Consider the following 20,370-nt stretch of genomic DNA (forward strand, 5'->3'; position numbering starts at 1 on the left):
GTAGGGGATCATTGTAATCGTATGGACCTACAGAATAATGATAAGGTGTCATTTTTACCGAAATATGCACTGCGTAGAAACGGAAGCCCCCAAAAGTTACAAAATGGCGTTTTTTCTTCGATTTTGTCGCACAATGATTTTTTTTTCCATTTCGTCGTGAATTTTTGGGTAAAATGACTGATGTCACTGCAAAGCAGAATTGGTGACGCAAAAAATAAGCCATAATATGGATTTTTAGGTGGAAAATTGAAAGGGTTATGATTTTTAAAAGGTAAGGAGGAAAAAACGAAAGTGCAAAAACAGAAAAACCCTGAGTCCTTAAGGGGTTAAAGAAGTCTTCATGGCGGTCTAAGCTGGATGGAGAAGAGGACAGCGCCGATCAGAGAAGACGTCAATTGTGAGATAACATGAGCTCATACGGCGCAGCAGTAACCCTTGCATTGAGCACATCCATTGACTTGTGTTCTACATCAGGTCTTATAACTTTACAGCGTCATGTGACAATGGAGACATAGGGGGAGATTCATCAAAACCTGTGGAGAGGCAAAGTTGCTCAGTTGCCCATAGCAACCAATCAGATCGCTTCTTTCATTTTTCACAGGACTTGTTAAGAATTAAAGAAGTGATCTGATTGGTTGCTATGGGCAACTGGGCAACTTTGCTTCTCCACAGGATTTGATAAATCTCCTCCATAGAGATCATTTAGTGCCCACCCTAGGCCATCTCTTCATAGACTTCTATCTATCTCTGGGCGTTATCTCCCCATAGACTTCTATCTATCTCTGTGCATTATCTCCCCATAGAATTCTATCTATGTCTGGGCCTTATCTCCCCATAGACTTCTATCTATCACTGGGCCTTATCTCCCCATAGACTTCTATCTATCTCTGGGCCTTATCTTACCATAAACTTCAATCTATCTCTGTGCATTATCTCCCCATAGACTTCTATCTATCTCTGGGCCTTATCTCCCCATAGACTTCTATCTATGTCTGGGCCTTATCTCCCCATAGACTTCTATCTATCTCTGGGCCTTATCTCCCCATAGACTTCTATCTATGTCTGTGCCTTATCTCCCCATAGACTTCTATCTATCTCTAGGCCTTATCTCCCCATAGACTTCTATCTATCTCTGTGCATTATCTCCCCATAGACTTCTATCTATCTCTGGGCCTTATCTCCCCATAGACTTCTATCTATCTCTGTGCATTATCTCCCCATAGACTTCTATCTATCTCTAGGCCTTATCTCCCCATAGACTTCTATATATCTCTGTGCATTATCTCCCCGTAGACTTCTATCTATCTCTGTGCATTATCTCCCCCATTGACTTCTATCTATCTCGAGGCAGAATCTCCCCATAGACTTCTATCTCACTCTGGGCCTTATCTCCCCATAGACTTCTATCTATCTCTAGGCCTTATCTCCCCATAGACTTCTATCTATCTCTGGGCCTTATCTCCCCATAGACTTCTATCTATCTCTGGGCCTTATCTCCCCATAGACTTCTATCTATCTCTGGGCCTTATCTCCCCATAGACTTCTATCTATCTCTAGGCCTTATCTCCCCATAGACTTCTATCTATCTCTGGGCCTTATCTCCCCATAGACTTCTATCTATCTCTGGGCCTTATCTCCCCATAGACTTCTATCTATCTCTGGGCCTTATCTCCCCATAGAGTTCTATCTATCTCTAGGCCTTATCTCCCCATAGACTTCTATCTATCTCTCTGCATTATCTCCCCGTAGACTTCTATCTATCTCTGTGCATTATCTCCCCCATTGACTTCTATCTATCTCGAGGCCTTATCTCCCCATAGATTTCTATCTATCTCTGGGCCTTATCTCCCCATAGACTTATATCTATCTCTGGGCCTTATCTCCCCATAGACTTCTATCTATCTCTGGGCCTTATCTCCCCATAGACTTCTATCTATCTCTGGGCCTTATCTCCCCATAGACTTCTATCTATCTCTAGGCCTTATCTCCCCATAGACTTCTATTTATCTCTGTGCATTATCTCCCCGTAGACTTCTATCTATCTCTGTGCATTATCTCCCCCCATTGACTTCTATCTATCTCGAGGCCTTATCTCCCCATAGATTTCTATCTATCTCTGGGCCTTATCTCCCCATAGACTTCTATCTATCTCTGGGCCTTATCTCCCCATAGACTTCTATCTATCACTGGGCCTTATCTCCTCATAGACTTCTATCTATCTCTGTGCATTATCTTACCATAAACTTCTATCTATCTCTAGGCCTTATCTCCCCATAGACTTCTATCTATCTCTGTGCATTATCTCCCCATAGACTTCTATCTATCTCTGTGCGTTATCTCCCCATAGACTTCTATCTATCTCTGGGCCTTATCTCCCCATAGACTTCTATCTATCTCTGGGCCTTATCTTACCATAAACTTCTATCTATCACTGGGCCTTATCTCCTCATAGACTTCTATCTATCTCTGTGCATTATCTTACCATAAACTTCTATCTATCTCTAGGCCTTATCTCCCTGTTACGCCGAGCGCTCCGGGTCCCCGCTCCTCCCCGGAGCGCTCGCAGCGTTCTCTCATTCACAGCGCCCCGGTCAGACCTGCTGACCGGGTGCGCTGCGATATTACTCCCAGCCGGGATGCGATTCGCGATGCGGGATGCGCCCGCTCGCGATGCGCATCTCGGCCCCCGTACCTCACCCGTTCCCCGTCTGTGTTGTCCCGGCGCGCGCGGCCCCGCTCCTTAGGGCGCGCGCGCGCCGGGTCTCTGCCATTTAAAGGGCCGCTGCGCCACTGATTGCCGCAGCAGGCCTAATCAGTATTCTCACCTGTGCACTCCCTATGTATACCTCACTTCCCCTGCACTCCCTGGCCGGATCTTGTTGCCATCGTGCCAGTGAAAGTCTACGTTTAAGCTCAAGAGAGAGCGAAACGCGTCAGATTACTACAGTCCTGTGATGTTTGTTTCCTTGCTATGGCTTGAATAAAAGAAATCTTTTAGAGCATACCTGGTGCCGGACAATCCTTCCTTCTATACGCTGTTGAAGCCGGGGCGGGACCGGCGGGTCCGTGTCAGCACAGGTGTGTCAGAGATTCGGCTCCGGAGGTGAGCGGACACCATTGCATTTGGAGGTCCACCAGCACGGTCCACGCCAATCCCTCTCTGGCACAGAGGATCCACCTCCAGCCAGCCGAATCGTGACAGTAGATCCGGCCATGGATCCCGCTGAAGTCCCACTGCCAGTTGTCGCCGACCTCACCACGGTGGTCGCCCAGCAGTCGCAACAGATAGCGCAACAAGGCCACCAGCTGTCTCAACTGACCGTGATGCTACAGCAGCTACTACCACAACTCCAGCAACAATCTCCTCCGCAGCGAGTGGCCGCTTCCGGCCTACGATTATCCCTGCCGGATAAATTTGATGGGGACTCTAAGTTTTGCCGTGGCTTTCTTTCGCAATGTTCCCTGCACTTGGAGATCATGTCGGACCAGTTTCCTACTGAAAGGTCTAAGGTGGCCTTCGTAGTCAGCCTTCTGTCTGGGAAAGCTCTGTCATGGGCCACACCGCTCTGGGACCGCAATGACCCCGTCACTGCCTCTGTACACTCCTTCTTCACGGAGATTCGAAGTGTCTTTGAGGAACCTGCCCGAGCCTCTTCTGCTGAGACTGCCCTGCTGAACCTGGTCCAGGGTAATTCTTCTGTTGGCGAGTATGCCATCCAATTCCGTACTCTTGCCTCCGAATTATCCTGGAATAATGAGGCCCTCTGCGCGACCTTTAAAAAAGGCCTATCCAGCAACATTAAAGATGTGCTGGCCGCACGAGAAATTCCTGCTAACCTGCATGAACTTATTCATCTGGCCACCCGCATTGACATGCGTTTTTCCGAAAGGCGTCAGGAGCTCCGCCAGGATATGGACTTTGTTCGCACGAAGGCGTTTTCTCTCCCCGGCTCCTCTCTCCTCTGGTCCTCTGCAATCCGTTCCTGTGCCTCCCGCCGTGGAGGCTATGCAAGTTGACCGGTCTCGCTTGACACCTCAAGAGAGGACACGACGCCGCATGGAGAATCTCTGCCTGTACTGTGCCGGTACCGAACACTTCCTGAAGGATTGTCCTATCCGTCCTCCCCGCCTGGAAAGACGTACGCTGACTCCGCACAAGGGTGAGACAGTTCTTGATGTCAACTCTGCTTCTCCACGCCTTACTGTGCCTGTGCGGATATCTTCTTCTACCTTCTCCTTCTCTACTATGGCCTTCTTGGATTCCGGATCTGCAGGAAATTTTATTTTGGCCTCTCTCATCAACAGATTCAACATCCCGGTGACCAGTCTCGCCAGACCCCTCTACATCAACTCTGTTAATAATGAAAGATTGGACTGTACCGTGCGTTACCGCACGGAACCTCTCCTAATGTGCATCGGACCTCATCACGAAAAAATTGAATTTTTGGTCCTCTCCAACTGCACTTCCGAAATTCTTCTTGGATTACCGTGGCTTCAACGCCATTCCCCAACCCTTGATTGGTCCACAGGAGAAATCAAGAATTGGGGTACTTCTTGTCTCAAGGACTGTCTTAAACCGGTTCCCTGTACTCCCTGCCGTGACCCTGTGGTTCCCCCTGTAACCGGTCTTCCTAAGGCTTATATGGACTATGCTGACGTGTTCTGCAAAAAGCAAGCTGAGACTTTACCTCCTCACAGGCCTTATGACTGTCCTATTGACCTCCTTCCGGGTACTACTCCACCCCGGGGCAGAATCTATCCTCTGTCTGCTCCAGAGACTCTTGCCATGTCAGAGTACATCCAGGAAAATTTAAAAAAGGGGTTTATCCGCAAATCCTCCTCTCCTGCCGGAGCTGGATTTTTTTTTGTGTCCAAAAAAGATGGCTCCCTACGTCCTTGCATTGATTACCGCGGACTTAATAAAATCACGGTAAAGAACCGCTACCCCCTACCTCTTATCTCGGAACTCTTTGATCGCCTACAAGGTGCCCACATCTTTACCAAACTGGACTTAAGAGGTGCTTATAATCTAATCCGCATCAGGGAGGGGGACTAATGGAAGACTGCATTTAACACCAGAGATGGACACTTTGAGTATCTGGTCATGCCCTTTGGCCTGTGCAACGCCCCTGCCGTCTTCCAAGACTTTGTTAATGAAATTTTTCGTGATCTCTTATATTCCTGTGTTGTGGTTTATCTGGACGATATTCAGATTTTTTCTGCCAACTTAGAAGAACACCGCCAGCATGTCCGCATGGTTCTTCAGAGACTTCGAGACAATCAACTTTATGCCAAAATGGAGAAATGTCTCTTTGAATGTCAATCTCTTCCTTTCCTAGGATACTTGGTTTCTGGCCAGGGACTACAAATGGACCCAGATAAGCTAGCTGCTGTATTAGATTGGCCACGCCCCTCCGGACTCCGTGCTATCCAACGTTTTTTGGGGTTCGCCAATTATTACAGACAATTTATTCCACACTTTTCCACTATTGTGGCTCCTATCGTGGCTTTAACCAAGAAAAATGCCAATCCCAAGTCCTGGTCTCCCCAAGCGGAAGACGCATTTAAACATCTCAAGTCTGCCTTTTCTTCTGCTCCCGTGCTCTCCAGACCTGACCCATCTAAACCCTTTCTATTGGAGGTAGATGCCTCCTCAGTGGGAGCTGGAGCGGTCCTTCTACAAAGAAATTCTTCCGGGCATGCTGTTACTTGTGGGTTTTTTTCTAGGACCCTCTCTCCGGCGGAGAGAAACTACTCCATCGGGGATCGAGAACTACTGGCCATTAAATTGGCGCTTGAGGAATGGAGGCATCTGCTGGAGGGATCAAAATTCCCAGTTATCATATACACTGATCACAAGAATCTCTCCTATCTCCAGTCTGCCCAACGGCTGAACCCTCGCCAGGCCAGGTGGTCGTTGTTCTTTGCCCGTTTTAACTTTGAAATTCATTTTCGCCCTGCCGACAAGAACATTAGGGCCGATGCCCTCTCTCGTTCCTCGGATGCCTCTGAAGTAGAGCTCTCTCCGCAACACATCATTCCTCCTGACTGTCTGAGCTCCTCTTCTCCAGCCTCCATCAGGCAAACCCCTCCAGGGAAGACCTTCGTTTCTCCACGCCAGCGTCTCGGGATTCTCAAATGGGGACACTCCTCCCACCTCGCAGGCCATGCGGGCATCAAAAAATCCTTGCAACTCATCTCTCGTTTTTATTGGTGGCCGACTCTGGAGACGGATGTTGTTGATTTTGTGCGGGCCTGTACTGTCTGTGCCCGGGATAAGACTCCTCGCCAGAAGCCTGCTGGTCTCCTTCATCCTCTGCCTGTCCCCGAACAGCCTTGGTCACTGATTGGTATGGACTTTATCACAGACTTACCTTTATCCCATGGCAACACAGTTGTTTGGGTGGTCGTTGATCGATTTTCCAAGATGGCACATTTTATTCCTCTTCCTGGTCTTCCTTCAGCGCCTCAGTTGGCAAAACAATTTTTTGTACACATTTTTCGTCTTCACGGTTTGCCCACGCAGATCGTCTCGGATAGAGGCGTCCAATTCGTGTCTATATTCTGGAGGGCCCTCTGTAAACAGCTCAAGATTAAACTAAACTTCTCTTCTTCTTATCATCCCCAATCCAATGGGCAAGTAGAAAGAATTAATCAGGTCCTGGGTGACTATTTACGGCATTTTGTTTCCTCCCGCCAGGATAACTGGGCAGATCTTCTACCATGGGCCGAATTCTCATACAACTTCAGAATCTCCGAGTCTTCTGCTAAGTCCCCATTTTTCGTGGTGTACGGCCGTCACCCTCTTCCCCCCCTCCCTACCCCCTTGCCCTCTGGTTTGCCCGCTGTGGATGAAGTGACTCGTGATCTTTCCACCATATGGAAAGAGACCCAAAATTCTCTTTTACAGGCTTCATCCCGGATGAAAAGATTTGCCGATAAGAAAAGAAGAACTCCCCCCATTTTTGCTCCCGGAGACAAGGTATGGCTCTCCGCTAAATATGTCCGCTTTCGTGTCCCCAGTTACAAACTGGGACCACGCTATCTTGGTCCTTTCAAAGTCTTGTGCCAGATTAACCCTGTCTCTTACAAACTCCTTCTTCCTCCTTCTCTTCGTATTCCCAATGCCTTCCATGTCTCTCTCCTTAAACCACTCATCATTAACCGCTTCTCTCCCAAACTTGTTTCTCCCACTCCTGTTTCCGGTTCTTCTGACATCTTCTCCGTGAAGGAGATTCTGGCCTCCAAGACGGTCAGAGGAAAAAAATTTTTTTGGGTGGATTGGGAGGGCTGTGGCCCAGAAGAGAGATCCTGGGAACCTGAGGACAACATCCTGGACAAAAGTCTTATCCTCAGGTTCTCAGGCTCCAAAAAGAGGGGGAGACCCAAGGGGGGGGGGGGGTACTGTTACGCCGAGCGCTCCGGGTCCCCGCTCCTCCCCGGAGCACTCGCAGCGTTCTCTCATTCGCAGCGCCCCGGTCAGACCTGCTGACCGGGTGCGCTGCGATATTACTCCCAGCCGGGATGCGATTCGCGATGCGGGACGCGCCCGCTTGCGATGCGCATCTCGGCCCCCGTACCTGACCCGTTCCCCGTCTGTGTTGTCCCGGCGCGCGCGGCCCCGCTCCTTAGGGCACGCGCGCGCCGGGTCTCTGCCATTTAAAGGGCCGCTGCGCCACTGATTGGCGCAGCAGGCCTAATCAGTATTCTCACCTGTGCACTCCCTATTTATACCTCACTTCCCCTGCACTCCCTCGCCGGATCTTGTTGCCATTGTGCCAGTGAAAGCGTTTCCTTGTGTGTTCCTAGCCTGTGTTCCAGACCTCCTGCCGTTGCCCCTGACTACGATCCTTGCTGCCTGCCCTGACCTTCTGCTACGTCCGACCTTGCTCTTGTCTACTCCCTTGTACCGCACCTATCTTCAGCAGTCAGAGAGGTTGAGCCGTTGCTGGTGGATACGACCTGGTTGCTACCGCCGCTGCAAGACCATCCCGCTTTGCGGCGGGCTCTGGTGAATACCAGTAGCAACTTAGAACCGGTCCACCAGCACGGTCCACGCCAATCCCTCTCTGGCACAGAGGATCCACCTCCAGCCAGCCGAATCGTGACACTCCCCATAGACTTCTATCTATCTCTGTGCATTATCTCCCCATAGACTTCTATCTATCTCTGTGCGTTATCTCCCCATTGACTTCTATCTATCTCTAGGCCTTATCTCCCCATAGACTTCTATCTATCTCTGGGCCTTATCTCCTCATAGACTTCTATCTATCTCTGGGCCTTATCTTACCATAGACTTCTATCTATCTCTGGGCCTTATCTCTTTATAGACTTCTATCTATCTCTGTGCATTATCTCCTCATAGATTTCTATCTATCTCTGGGCCTTATCTCCTCATAGACTTCTATCTATCTCTGGTCCTTTTCTCCCCATGGACTTCTATCTATCTCTGGGCCTTATCTCCCCATAGACTTCTATCTATCTCTGTGCATCATCTCCCCATAGACTTCTATCTATCTCTGGGCCTTATCTCCCCATAGACTTCTATCTATCTCTGTGCATTATCTCCTCACAGACTTCTACCTATCTATCTATCTCTGGACCTTATCTCCCCATAGACTTCTATCTATCTCTGGGCCTCCGGACAGGACACAATGCCCTCTGCTTCGGCCTCGTTGTTGAGGACCATTTCATTTCCTATCTTTGTAAAGTCACCTTCAGATTCCTTTCTTCCCTTTGTCTTGTTCAGAATCTTCTGTACCGCTCACTCATTCTCGGAGTTTAGTCCTCAGGTTACACTCAAGTGATTTCCTTATTGACAACTGTATCTTGTCTCTTCCTGATGGCTGAAACCTGGAGACTGAAAAGTGTTTCTACAGGAGACCGGAGATAGACGTGAGGAAGAAAGATGATAGATAGATATGAGACAGACAGAAAATGATCCATCTATCTTCTATCTATCTAATATCTACCTAGCACATATCTATCTATCTATCTATCTATCTATCTAGAAATTGGAAATATCCGCAGCACACTGAGTAGTAAAATTCAAACAAGTTTTATTCCATCACAGTGGGGGTGTCCAGAACAACGTTTCAACCAGCTCCCTGGTCTTTTTCAACCAGGGAGCTGGTTGAAACGTTGTTCTGGACACCCCCACTGTGATGGAATAAAACTTGTTTGAATTTTACTACTCAGTGTGCTGCGGATATTTCCAATTTCTGCTTATACATAGATCCCTGACCCGGGTCTGGACTCTGCGTGCAACGAATTTTTCTTTTTTTTGGGTGCTGCTCTCCTTCTACTATATATCTATCTATCTATCTATCTATCTATCTCATATCTACAGTGGGGATCAAAAGTTTGGGCACCCCAGGTAAAAATTTGTATTAATGTGCATAAAGAAGCCAAGGAAAGATGGAAAAATCTCCAAAAGGCATCAAATTACAGATTAGACATTCTTATAATATGTCAACAAAAGTTAGATTTTATTTCCATCATTGACACTTTTAAAATAACAGAAGACAAAAAATGGCGTCTGCAAAAGTTTGGGCACCCTGCAGAGTTAATATCTTGTGCTGCCCCCTTTGGCAAGTATCACAGCTTGTAAACGCTTTTTGTAGCCAGCCAAGAGTCTTTCAATTCTTGTTTGAGGTATCTTTGCCCATTCTTCCTACAAAAGTCTTCCAGTTCTTTGAGATTTCTGGGCTGTCTGTCATGCACTATTCAGTTAAGGTCTATCTATAGATTTTCAATTATGTTAAGGTCAGGAGATTGTGTAGGCCATGGCAAAACCTTCAGTTTACGCCTCTTGATGTAATCCCCCCTGGATTTCGAGGTGTGTTTAGGATCATTATCCATTTGTAGAAGCCATCCTCTCTTTAACTTCAGCTTTTTCACAAATGGCATCAAGTTAGCATCCAAAATTTGCTGAAATTTTATTGAATCCATTTTTCCTTCTACTCGTGAGATGTTCCCTGCACCACTGGCTGCAATACAACCCCAAAGCATGATTGATCCACCCCCATGCTTAACAGTTGGACAGAGGTTCTTTTCATTAAATTCTGTTCCCCTTCTTCTCCAAACGTACCTTTGTTCGTTCCGGCCAAAAAGTTCAATTTTAACCTCATCGGTCCACAGAACTTGTTTCCAAAATGCATCAGGCTTGTCTATATGTTCATTTGCAATGTTCAATCGCTGATTTTTGTGGTGAGGACATAGAAGAGGTTTTCTTCTGATGACTCTTCCATGAAGACCATATTTGTACCAATGTAGCCTGGGACACCTATATCAACCCCATGAGGCAAACCCAACCTCATGCAAGTACCTTCTTTATTGTTTCAGGTTATTGTCATCAGCAACGGTTCAAGTTAAGTGCCTGACAAGACTTTGTCAAGAAGTTCCACCGCTTGTAAATTAACCATTTTCATAAGTTTGTGCCCGGCTCCGGCCGAGAGACTCCTTGCCCTAGAAGATCCTATTGAGTCTTGTACCCGGCTATAGCCGTGATCCTAACCAAATACTCCATAATGTAGGTGGACTGTTGAGCCTTACATGCACATTATTGTATATGTAATAAAAGTAATATATATTTTGTGCACTATTTGGCACTCAAAAATATCAGGTAAATTTAACCCGACCATCTTAATTATTTGCTGCTGGTATTTAACATTTGTGCCTACAAGCAATAAAATTTATGTTCACCTAAAATGTAATAAAATGTAAATGGTGTACTTTACATGAGTAAAAAATTATATAGAGGTGTTATAGTGATTCTACTCAGGGGCTGTCCCAGCTCCACTGGGGGAAACAAGAAAACCACCTTTCCACTAACACCTAACAAATCAGATACCAAGACTGACTTCATTAGTGTACACATAAAATTCAGTACACATAAAACTTTATTAGAGTACATCCACAAGTTTAGTACACATAAATCACAAAACTTCAAGTACCTATCTCACAAGCACACAATTAAAGGTATATTAGGGACTGGAACCTGTCTTATGCCAGTATATACCACTGTTATGCACTAAATGTCAAGCAACTAATGCTATTTCTTCTTGTCCTTGCGTGTCCAGGGTACTTTTGTGGCCAGAAGGTATTCCTGTAGCTAACTAAATGCACGTGCACGTATAAAAGTAAGGTAACAGTATGTCAAATGTTATCTAGAATAAAGTGTTCTAGGGGTAAGTGTGTAGTACCGATAGACCCTAGTAGCCAAGGTATTGGGCAGAAAGCCTCAGGCACCCCAATCTGCAACCAGTGTATAACAGCAGAAATAACCAGTGGTATAATATCAAATATCTATCAACAAAAAGTAACAGTGAGATAATGTCAAGTATGTATAAGCATTGCAGTCATCATGCATACCATATATAGCAGTCAAATGTCAGTAAAGTTGTCAGTCATAGTCAAATGTGATAGTACTAATAATATGTGCATAGTCAATAGAGATGCATAACAATATGTAGATATATCTCTACAAAAAGAAGAAAAAAAACAAAAAGAAAGGTATTGTTGTAAAATGTAAAAGTAATGTTACCATATTCGTGGTTGTGTTTTTAAGGAACCTTGTCTCGACCATTAAATGGTTCCTTATATCCAGCAAGTACTAAAGTTAACCAATGTCATCCTGTTCGCCAAGTTACAGAGCATGTATGGACATTTTAATGTGTACAGAGACTCTACATTTCATTATTATTTTCTCGTTCATCTGCCTGAAATTGGAATTTATAATTAAATGCTTCAGGACTGCATCCGGCCCAATAGCCACTTCGCTCCTCTCCCTAAGGGGACAGACGTCGAGGGCGACTTTTATTAAGTAAGGGGGTTTGTGGTGTCCCAGTACAGGGCCTGTCCTGTACCATCCTTAAGTCCCCTAAGGAAGATTCCCTTAGGTCCATTGGGCTCTCCTGCAGGGCACCCCCTTGTTGTCTCATGTCAATGCAATGTATATTCATTATGTGTATCTATTGTTCATATGTATAAAGTTGTACAGTTTGTATAAAATGTATAGGACCTAACTTGGTCATGTGACCTACTGTCATGTGATATACTCAGAGTTCCATGGGCACAGGAACCCCAGGCATTAGCAACCAATGGGCTTTAGTCCAGCCCCCTAGTATATAAGGGGCTGTAGTCTCTATTCTCTCTCTCTTGAGACCTGGACCTAAAAGGAAGCATAAAGTCCTGTATACTGCAAATCCATCTCATGTAGGCCAAAGCCTAAAGAAACGCAGCCACTTCTAAAACGTGAGTTATAATTCTCTCTACAAATCCAGTGACTACTACTCAGCTAAGGAATATATTAATAGCACAGTGGCCTGCCTAAACATCTCAATAACTACAAGTCCAAGCAAGCCCGCAAGGTATCCTGTGTCTCGGTTGCCTCTGAGGAAATTGCATGATTGTAAAGACTGTTCCCTAAGCATTTCAAGTAAAAGTTCCAGTTTATTCAGAATCCTTGCTGTGGACATTCCTTTATAACAAACCGTTTTTGGGTTGGTTGACGGCGGTTACCATACCGGAATAACCACATCCTGGCGTCACGAACACTAAGGGGTTAACAACAACTTGCCCCCAGGGTTTATACCACCAGACCCTGCTACATACTGCAACACCCCAGTCACCACATCTCTATCTATATCATAGAGAAGCAGGTGGAGCAGCACTCTCGAATTGAACTAGGTGCAGTGGGTGCAGGCTGTGGATGGGCCCTGGTCCTCGAGCCCCAATTAGATACAGCAACCAAGTAGACGCAGCAGCACTCCAGCGTAGTGAAGAATAGTGACTTTTATTTATCACCAAAATGCAATAGCTATTGCATTTTGGTGATAAATAAAAGTCACTATTCTTCACTACGCTGGAGTGCTGCTGCGTCTACTTGGTTGCTGTATCTATATCATAGCTAGATAGATAATGAAATATTACTAGATATGAGATAGAAAAATAAATATGAGATAGATAGATAGATATGAGACAGATAGATATGAGATAGATAGATATGAGATAGATAGATATGAGATAGATAGATATGAGATAGATAGATATGAGATAGATAGATATGAGATAGATAAATATGAGATAGATATGAGACAGATAGATATGAGACAGATAGATATGAGATAGATATGAGATAGATAGATATGAGATAGATAGATATGAGATAGATAGATAGATAGATATGAGACAGATAGATATGAGATAGATAGATATGAGATAGATAGATAGATAGATATGAGACAGATAGATATGAGATAGATAGATAGATAGAGAGATAGATAGATATGAGATAGATAGATATGAGATAGATAGATAGATATGAGATAGATAGATAGGAGATAGATAGATATGAGATAGATAGATAGATAGATATGAGAGATATATGAGATAGATAGATATGAGATAGATAGATAGATGTGAGATAGATAGAAATGAAGAAGAACCGCCCAGCGCTTGACTCAGCGAACAGGTACGTACTTAGAATGCCATGGAGAACAAACAGGTACACGGAGACATGTGACGCGTTTCGGCTCGAGTTACTGAGCCTTAGTCATACGAATGACTAAGGCTCAGTAACTCGAGCCGAAACGCGTCACATGTCTCCGTGTACCTGTTTGTTCTCCAAGGCATTCTAATAAAGTACCTGTTCGCTGAGTCAAGCGCTGGGCGATTCTTCTTCATTTCTATTTGCTGGGGCAGAGTCCAGCCTGGTCCGTGCGCCTACTACGAGGGTGAGCTGATACGAACTCTGCGAGATAGATATCAGATAGATAGATATCAGATAGATATGAGATAGATAGATAGATAGATATGAGATAGATACATATGAGATAGATAGATAGATAGATATGAGATAGATAGATAGATAGATATGAGATAGATAGATATGAGATAGATAGATAGATATGAGATAGATAGATAGATAGATATATAGATATGAGATAGATATGAGATAGATAGATGGATATGAGATAGATAGATAGATATGAGATAGATAAATAGATAGATATGAGATAGATAGATATGAGATATATAGATAGATAACCCCAAGCTATACCAAATATACAATTTATTGCTGGACAGATGGGTCGGCGTATACAAAGTTTGGCGCAGACAGTATCTTGGATCAGGTGCACATTAGTAAATGGCATACGCCAATCCGCAATGTGAATGAACGGTTGTCCATCACTTGTATTCGCTCTTACCTCTGCAGTGTACAGAACAGGCCATGAGAAGCCATGTCTGCGCCCTAAATCCCAGTGGCCCTCATTTATCAAACGGTTGCCCATAGCAACCCACCAGAGCTCAGCTGTCCATTGGTTGCTCTCAGGCCAGTTGTTCCCTACTTTGACAACCAAGGCCCGTCCTCCGTCCTCCATCCCATAAAATGGCCGCCAGCTCCGCAGCCGAGCAAACCAGAGTAAAAATGCCGTCCTTTAGCATCGGCCCTGACCTTGGGCGAGCGGCATTAGTAAAACAGATCATCCCTCCCGCTGCGGCGGTGCGGCGGCGGCAATCACTCGGGTTCTAGTCTTGGCCTCAGGTAATCAGAAAAAAAAAAACAAGAAAACACAAGATTAGTTTGCTTGCTGAATATTTAAAGGGCCAGCGCGGCTCCGGTACATACGCACTTATTAATGCGGTTCGCTGGGCGCTGGCGGGCTCCTTGTTACCGCGGCAATCATCGGGAAGCAAATTGTTTAAGTCGTGTAGATTCCTTGAGTCCAAGACGAAAGCCGGCGAAGGGTGTGAGAAGGAGCGGAGACAAGGCCTCAATTATTTATGAAGATGACCTCTGCCGCCGCGGCCCATGTTTTATTCATGGCTGTTTGTTCTTCGCCGATATCCACCCGCCAGACACAACTCTTCCCCAATTTACATCCAAATAAAGGGACGGCTCCATCTGTCTTCCCCACTCCCTTTTTATTTCCCAATTACCCTGCCGCTTCGAGCTCGCAAACATCTTCCGGAAAACAAGGCGATTTTTTATTCAGTATCTTAAAAGGCGGAATATTGCACCGGGAGACCAGCCGCCGCAGCTTTCTTTTAAAGGGATATTATCGGAATTGTTTTACTGCATCATAACATGTCCTGCGACTTTCTAATAAAGTTTTATTTTTTTCTGGCAGAAAAAAAATTGGCAAAATATTATTATTATATTTTTTTTGTGTCTGAATATGTGACTTAGCAAATTAATGGGTATTTATGTCACTATTGTATGTACACTGGAAGGAACCTTACACTGTATGACGGTATTATATATGGGTATTTATGTCTCTACTATATGTGCACTGTATGAAACCTTACACTGTATGACGGTATTATATATGGGTATTTATGTCCCTACTATATGTGCACTGTATGAAACCTTACACTGTATGACGGTATTATATATGGGTATTTATGTCCCTACTATATGTGCACTGGAAGGAACCTTACATTGTATGACGGTATTATATATGGGTATTTATGTCTCTACTATATGTGCACTGTATGAAACCTTACACTGTATGACGGTATTATATATGGGTATTTATGTCCCTACTATATGTGCACTGTATGGAACTTTACACTGCATGACGATATTATATATGGGTATTTATGTCTCTACTATATGTGCACTGTATGAAACCTTATACTGCATAATGATATTATATAAGGGTACTGTACGTCACTATTATATGTGCAATGTAAGGAACCTTATGTGGTGGCCCAGTACATGAGTTGCACCCCTGTACCCTTGCTGCCCTGTCAGGCAGACTCCATGTCAGTGACCTCTGCCACCCCCCCCCCCCCCACTATACTTGCGTCTTATGTATTATCTTAAGTGCCTATGTTATTTAGTGTAACGTACATATGTTGTTGTATGCCTTTAAGTAATGTTTCTATGCATTGTAACCAAGTAAGGTACCAGAGACCATGTGACCTACAGGGTGACCTATGGGACCCCTCCAGAGTCTCCCCCATATAAGCCCTGGGTGGAGTTTCCTCTCTCTCTTTGAGTCTTTGCTGAGCTACAGTGATGTCGGGTCCTGAGAGGGTGTCTGGTGTCCTAGGAAGGCCCAAAGTCTACCACGCAACCACGGATCCACAAGTCCTACTGCCCCACAGGTGAAAGTCAAAACCTGGTAAGCTACAAACGGGGTGAAGTCCGTCATAGTCAGTCCAAGTCAATCTGTCTCAAGTCAGCGCGTCCCTGCATCAAATTGTCCAAGTCCACTATAAGTCCCAGCAAGCCCTGTGGTCTCTGAAGTCACTGGTCACCTCCTTGAGCCTACCCTTCTGTATAGACTGTTATACCTGTCCGACTCAATAAAGCTGCCATTGTTCCGCAACTTGGCATCGGAGTAATTATTTGCCCCGTGCCCAGCCCAGGATCCAGCGGTATACCTTCGGGTGGTGTAGAGGATAAACCACGCCCTGGCGTCACGAACACAAGGGGTAAATGTCATCTGCCCCTAGGGTAATAACACCTGTCCTCCATCACCCCCTCACCACACTTACACTGCACGGTGTATTATACATGGGTACTGTATGTCACTATTATATGTGCTCTATGGGGGAGATTTATCAAAACCTGTGCAGAGGAAAACTTGCCCAGTTGCCCATAGCAACCAATCAGATCGCTTCTTTCATTTTTATGAAGGCCTGTGGAAAATGAAAGAAGCGATCTGATTGGTTGCTATGGGCAACTGGGCAAGTTTTCCTCTGCACAGGTTTTGATAAATCTCCCCCCTATGTGTAGACGTTGTTATATGAGCAGTATATGGGGGTATTTCTGTTAGGGCTGGGCGGTATACCGGTTCATACCGAATACCGAAATTTTTGTGCTGCGCAATATGAATTTTAACCCGTACCGCAATAAAGTTTTGGCCCCTCCCCCTCGGGAATGAATGAATTATCAGCCCAGCGCTGCGCTGTCCCCACATTGGGGAACTAATCATGTGACCCGCGAGCGCTGTTTTGCCCCCCCCCCCCCAATTAATTATCAGCCCAGCGCTACTACTCACATATGTCACCCGCAAGCTTTGCCCTCCTGGACCTCCTGTTGTTGCGGCCGCCGGCGCTGACACTCTATACCAGTGGTCTTCAACCTCCAGATGTTGCAAAACTACAACTCCCAGCACGCCCGGACAGCCAACGGCTGTCCGGGCATGCTGGGAGTTGTAGTTTTGCAACATCTGGAGGTCTGCAGATTGCAAACCACTGCTCTCTACTGTATCCCTATGCCCGGGCTGCAAAAGGTAAACAATATAAACTTTAACTCACCTTCCCCCGTCGGTCCGGACCAACTTCCTAGGGAATGGAACGTCGGCAGCCATCAGCCTATCACTGGCCGCAGCGACGTTCCGCCTCAGCCGGTGATAGGTTGAGCGCACTCTCGTATAATAAGCCGGCTCCTTACATGACAGTGGGCTCAGTCTATCACCGGCCGAGGCGGAACATCGCTGCGGCCGGTAATAGGCTGACGGCTGTCCGACGTTCCCGTCCCCAGCGTAAGGCCGACGTCGGAACATGCGTTAGTTAATTTTTTTTTACCTTTTGCAGCCCGGGCATAGGGATACAGCATAGGGATACAGCGTAGGGATACCGCACAGTATAGAGAGTGTCAGCGCCGGCGGCCGAAACAACCAGGAGGACGAGGAGAGCAGCGCTTGCGGGTGACGTGAGTAGTACCCCGATGGGGACAGTGCGCCGCTGGGCTAATAATTCATTTTGGGGGAGGGGGAGGGGAATACCGTTATATACCGTGGAACCGCCATAAGTTATAAAAATACCACGATACACATATTTGGCCATACCGCCCAGCCCTAGTTTCTGTATGGCACTGGTTTTTGGGCAGTTATTTGGCCACACTTTTATTCGGGCGGTGTACAGCATCTTGTTTTTTCAGGGATGTTATATCTCGGTATGTTTTTGCATTGTAGAAAATAAAAGCCTTAAACGTTCTCCTTCCAACTCTCATCCGCTGAGCCGAGTATTAACACACAAACACTCCGCACGGAATCTGTGATATTTGACCCTTTTGTCTCCTTCTCTAGTCCTTTCATCTCTTTTTTGTGTTTTTTTTTCATTACAGTTTTGTAGCTTTTTTCTGTATTTCGGAGCTCGATAACCCGCGGTTCTCCAGTTGCTATGGAACGTTACGTCTCCACAAGTGGCAGTCAGCCGGCGCCGCATCGTGCCCACTCCTGCCGTGAACCCTTCCACATTCTGTACACCTGTATACCGCCTACACGGCAACATCTCCGCAGAGGAACAAAAAAGGACGTTACATCTAACGCACTCCGAATGGGCACCACTGGGGTAATGGAAATCTCTGTCGGTGAGTGGTCTTATCATAGTCTGAATAACGCGAAGGACAGGAAGAGATTTAGCTATAGTGAGAATTATTACGGAAAATTGCTACTAACTTACTGGGATTGAGCGGAGCAGTGGGTGAGAGAGAGGGAATGAACATGCATTAGGGGTCAGGACAAATGTGTAGTTATTTATATATGTGGTGGCCCAGTACGGGAGTTGTTACCCTGTACCCTTGCTGTCCTGTCAGGGAGGAGCCTCCCTGCAGTGTCCCCTGGGCCCCCCTTACACTTGTCCCCCCATGTACATATGTTTACTATATATTATACTGTGTAATGTGTGAAGAAAGCGTTGTCACGTTAAGACTGTTTAACATGTGAGTTGTCATGTGATTGCTACCCAGGAGGTATCAGTGACCAGGTGACTTAAAGGAGAACTCCAGAATACAAAAATTGTCATCCTTACTGCCGGCAATAAAAAAAATAAAGATGTACATACCTTCCTTCGCTCCCCCGGTGCATCCGGTAACCGGCTCTGGTCTCCGCCGTGATCCTCTTCCTGGTTGCCGGTGGTCGGCGAGTCATACTGCGCTCAGCCAATCACCGGCCGCAGTGAAGTCCCGACTCGGCCGGCGATAGGCTGAGTGGCAGTGTGACGTTTTCGGCCCCGGCAGCAGGTGCCGGTGTAGGGAAGAATTGTGTGTCACACTGCCGCTCAGCCTATCGCTGGCCGAGTCGGGTGATTGGCTGAGCGCAGTATGACTCGCCGACCACCGGCAACCAGGAAGAGGATCGCGGTGGAGGCCGGAGCCGGTTACCGGAGGCACCGGGGAAGCGAAGGAAGGTATGTACATCTTTATTTTTTTACTACCGGCAGTATGGAAGACAAATTTTGTATTCTGGAGTTCTCCTTTAAGGGTGACCAATCGGACCCCACCAGAGTCTCCCCCATAAAAGCCCCAGGAGGAGTCTCTCTCTTTTCTGCGAAGCTGAGGTCCAGTGCAGTCAAGTCTAGGAGTCTGTCTGGAGTCATAGGAGCCTCAAGTCAAGTCTGCAGCCACAAGCTTCAAGTCTACAAGTAAGATAAAGTTACAGCATTGTCAGTCACAAGTCAAGTCAGTCACAGTCATCTGCTGTCTAGTCAAAGTGGCCTACACTAAATTGTCCCGTTCTACTACATGTCCCAGCAAGCCCTTAAAGGGGTACTTCGGCCCTAAGATATCTTATCCCCTATCCAAAGGATAGGGGATAAGATGTCTGACCGCGGGGGGTCCCCCTGCTGGGGACCCCCGCAATCTTGCATTTGGCACCCACCTCTTTGAGCTGCACGCCGCGCTGCCAGCTCACAAACTGCCGGGTGCCGACCACGGGGCTGGAGTATCATGACATCACAACTCCGCCCCCCTGTGTGACGTCACACCCCGCCTCCACTATGCAAGTCTATGGGAGGGGGCGTCAAACCCCGCCCCCCGCTATGCAAGTCTATTAGAGGGGGCGTGACGGCCGTCACGCCCCCTCTAATATACCTGCATAGCGGGGGAGGGGTGTGACATCACATAGGGGCGGAGTCGTGATGTCACAATACTCCGGCCCCCTGGTCTGCACCTGGCAGTTTGTGTGCTGGCAGCGCGGCGTGCAGCTCAAAGAGGTGGGTGCTGAATGCAAGAATGCCTTAGGGCCTGAGTACCCCTTTAAGGTCTCTGAGTATTGTCACATCCGTGTTACCATCTCTCACTCAGTAAAGCTACCATTGTCCGTAACTTGGCGTTGGAGTCATTATTGCCCCCGTGCCTAGCCCAGGATCCAGCAGTATACCTTCGGGGGGTATAGAGGATAAACCACGCCCTGGCATCAAGAATACAGGAGGTTAATGCCATCTGCCCCTAGTGTAATTCCATCTGGCTGACCACAGTGCTCTCTGCTGACACCTCTGTCCATTTTAGGAACTGTCTAGAGTAAGAGCAAATCCCCACAGCAAACCTCTCCTGCTCCGGACAGTTCCTGACATGAACAGAGGTGTCAGCAGAGAGCACTGTGGTCAGACAGAAAGGAAATTCAAAAAGAA

General features: G+C 46.5%; 1 protein-coding gene across 1 annotated transcript in view; it reads right to left on the reverse strand.

Moving 5' to 3' along the window:
• The window catches only part of LOC130357271 (galactosylgalactosylxylosylprotein 3-beta-glucuronosyltransferase 1-like), a gene marked incomplete in the record, with an annotated part of 202,076 nt that overhangs the window by 53,978 nt on the left and 127,728 nt on the right, over window positions 1-20,370 (reverse strand). The window contains 1 exon segment of the mRNA XM_056559901.1: window positions 13,649-13,753.

The sequence above is a fragment of the Hyla sarda genome, chromosome 2, assembly GCF_029499605.1.
Source record: "Hyla sarda isolate aHylSar1 chromosome 2, aHylSar1.hap1, whole genome shotgun sequence".
Taxonomy (NCBI): domain Eukaryota; kingdom Metazoa; phylum Chordata; class Amphibia; order Anura; family Hylidae; genus Hyla; species Hyla sarda.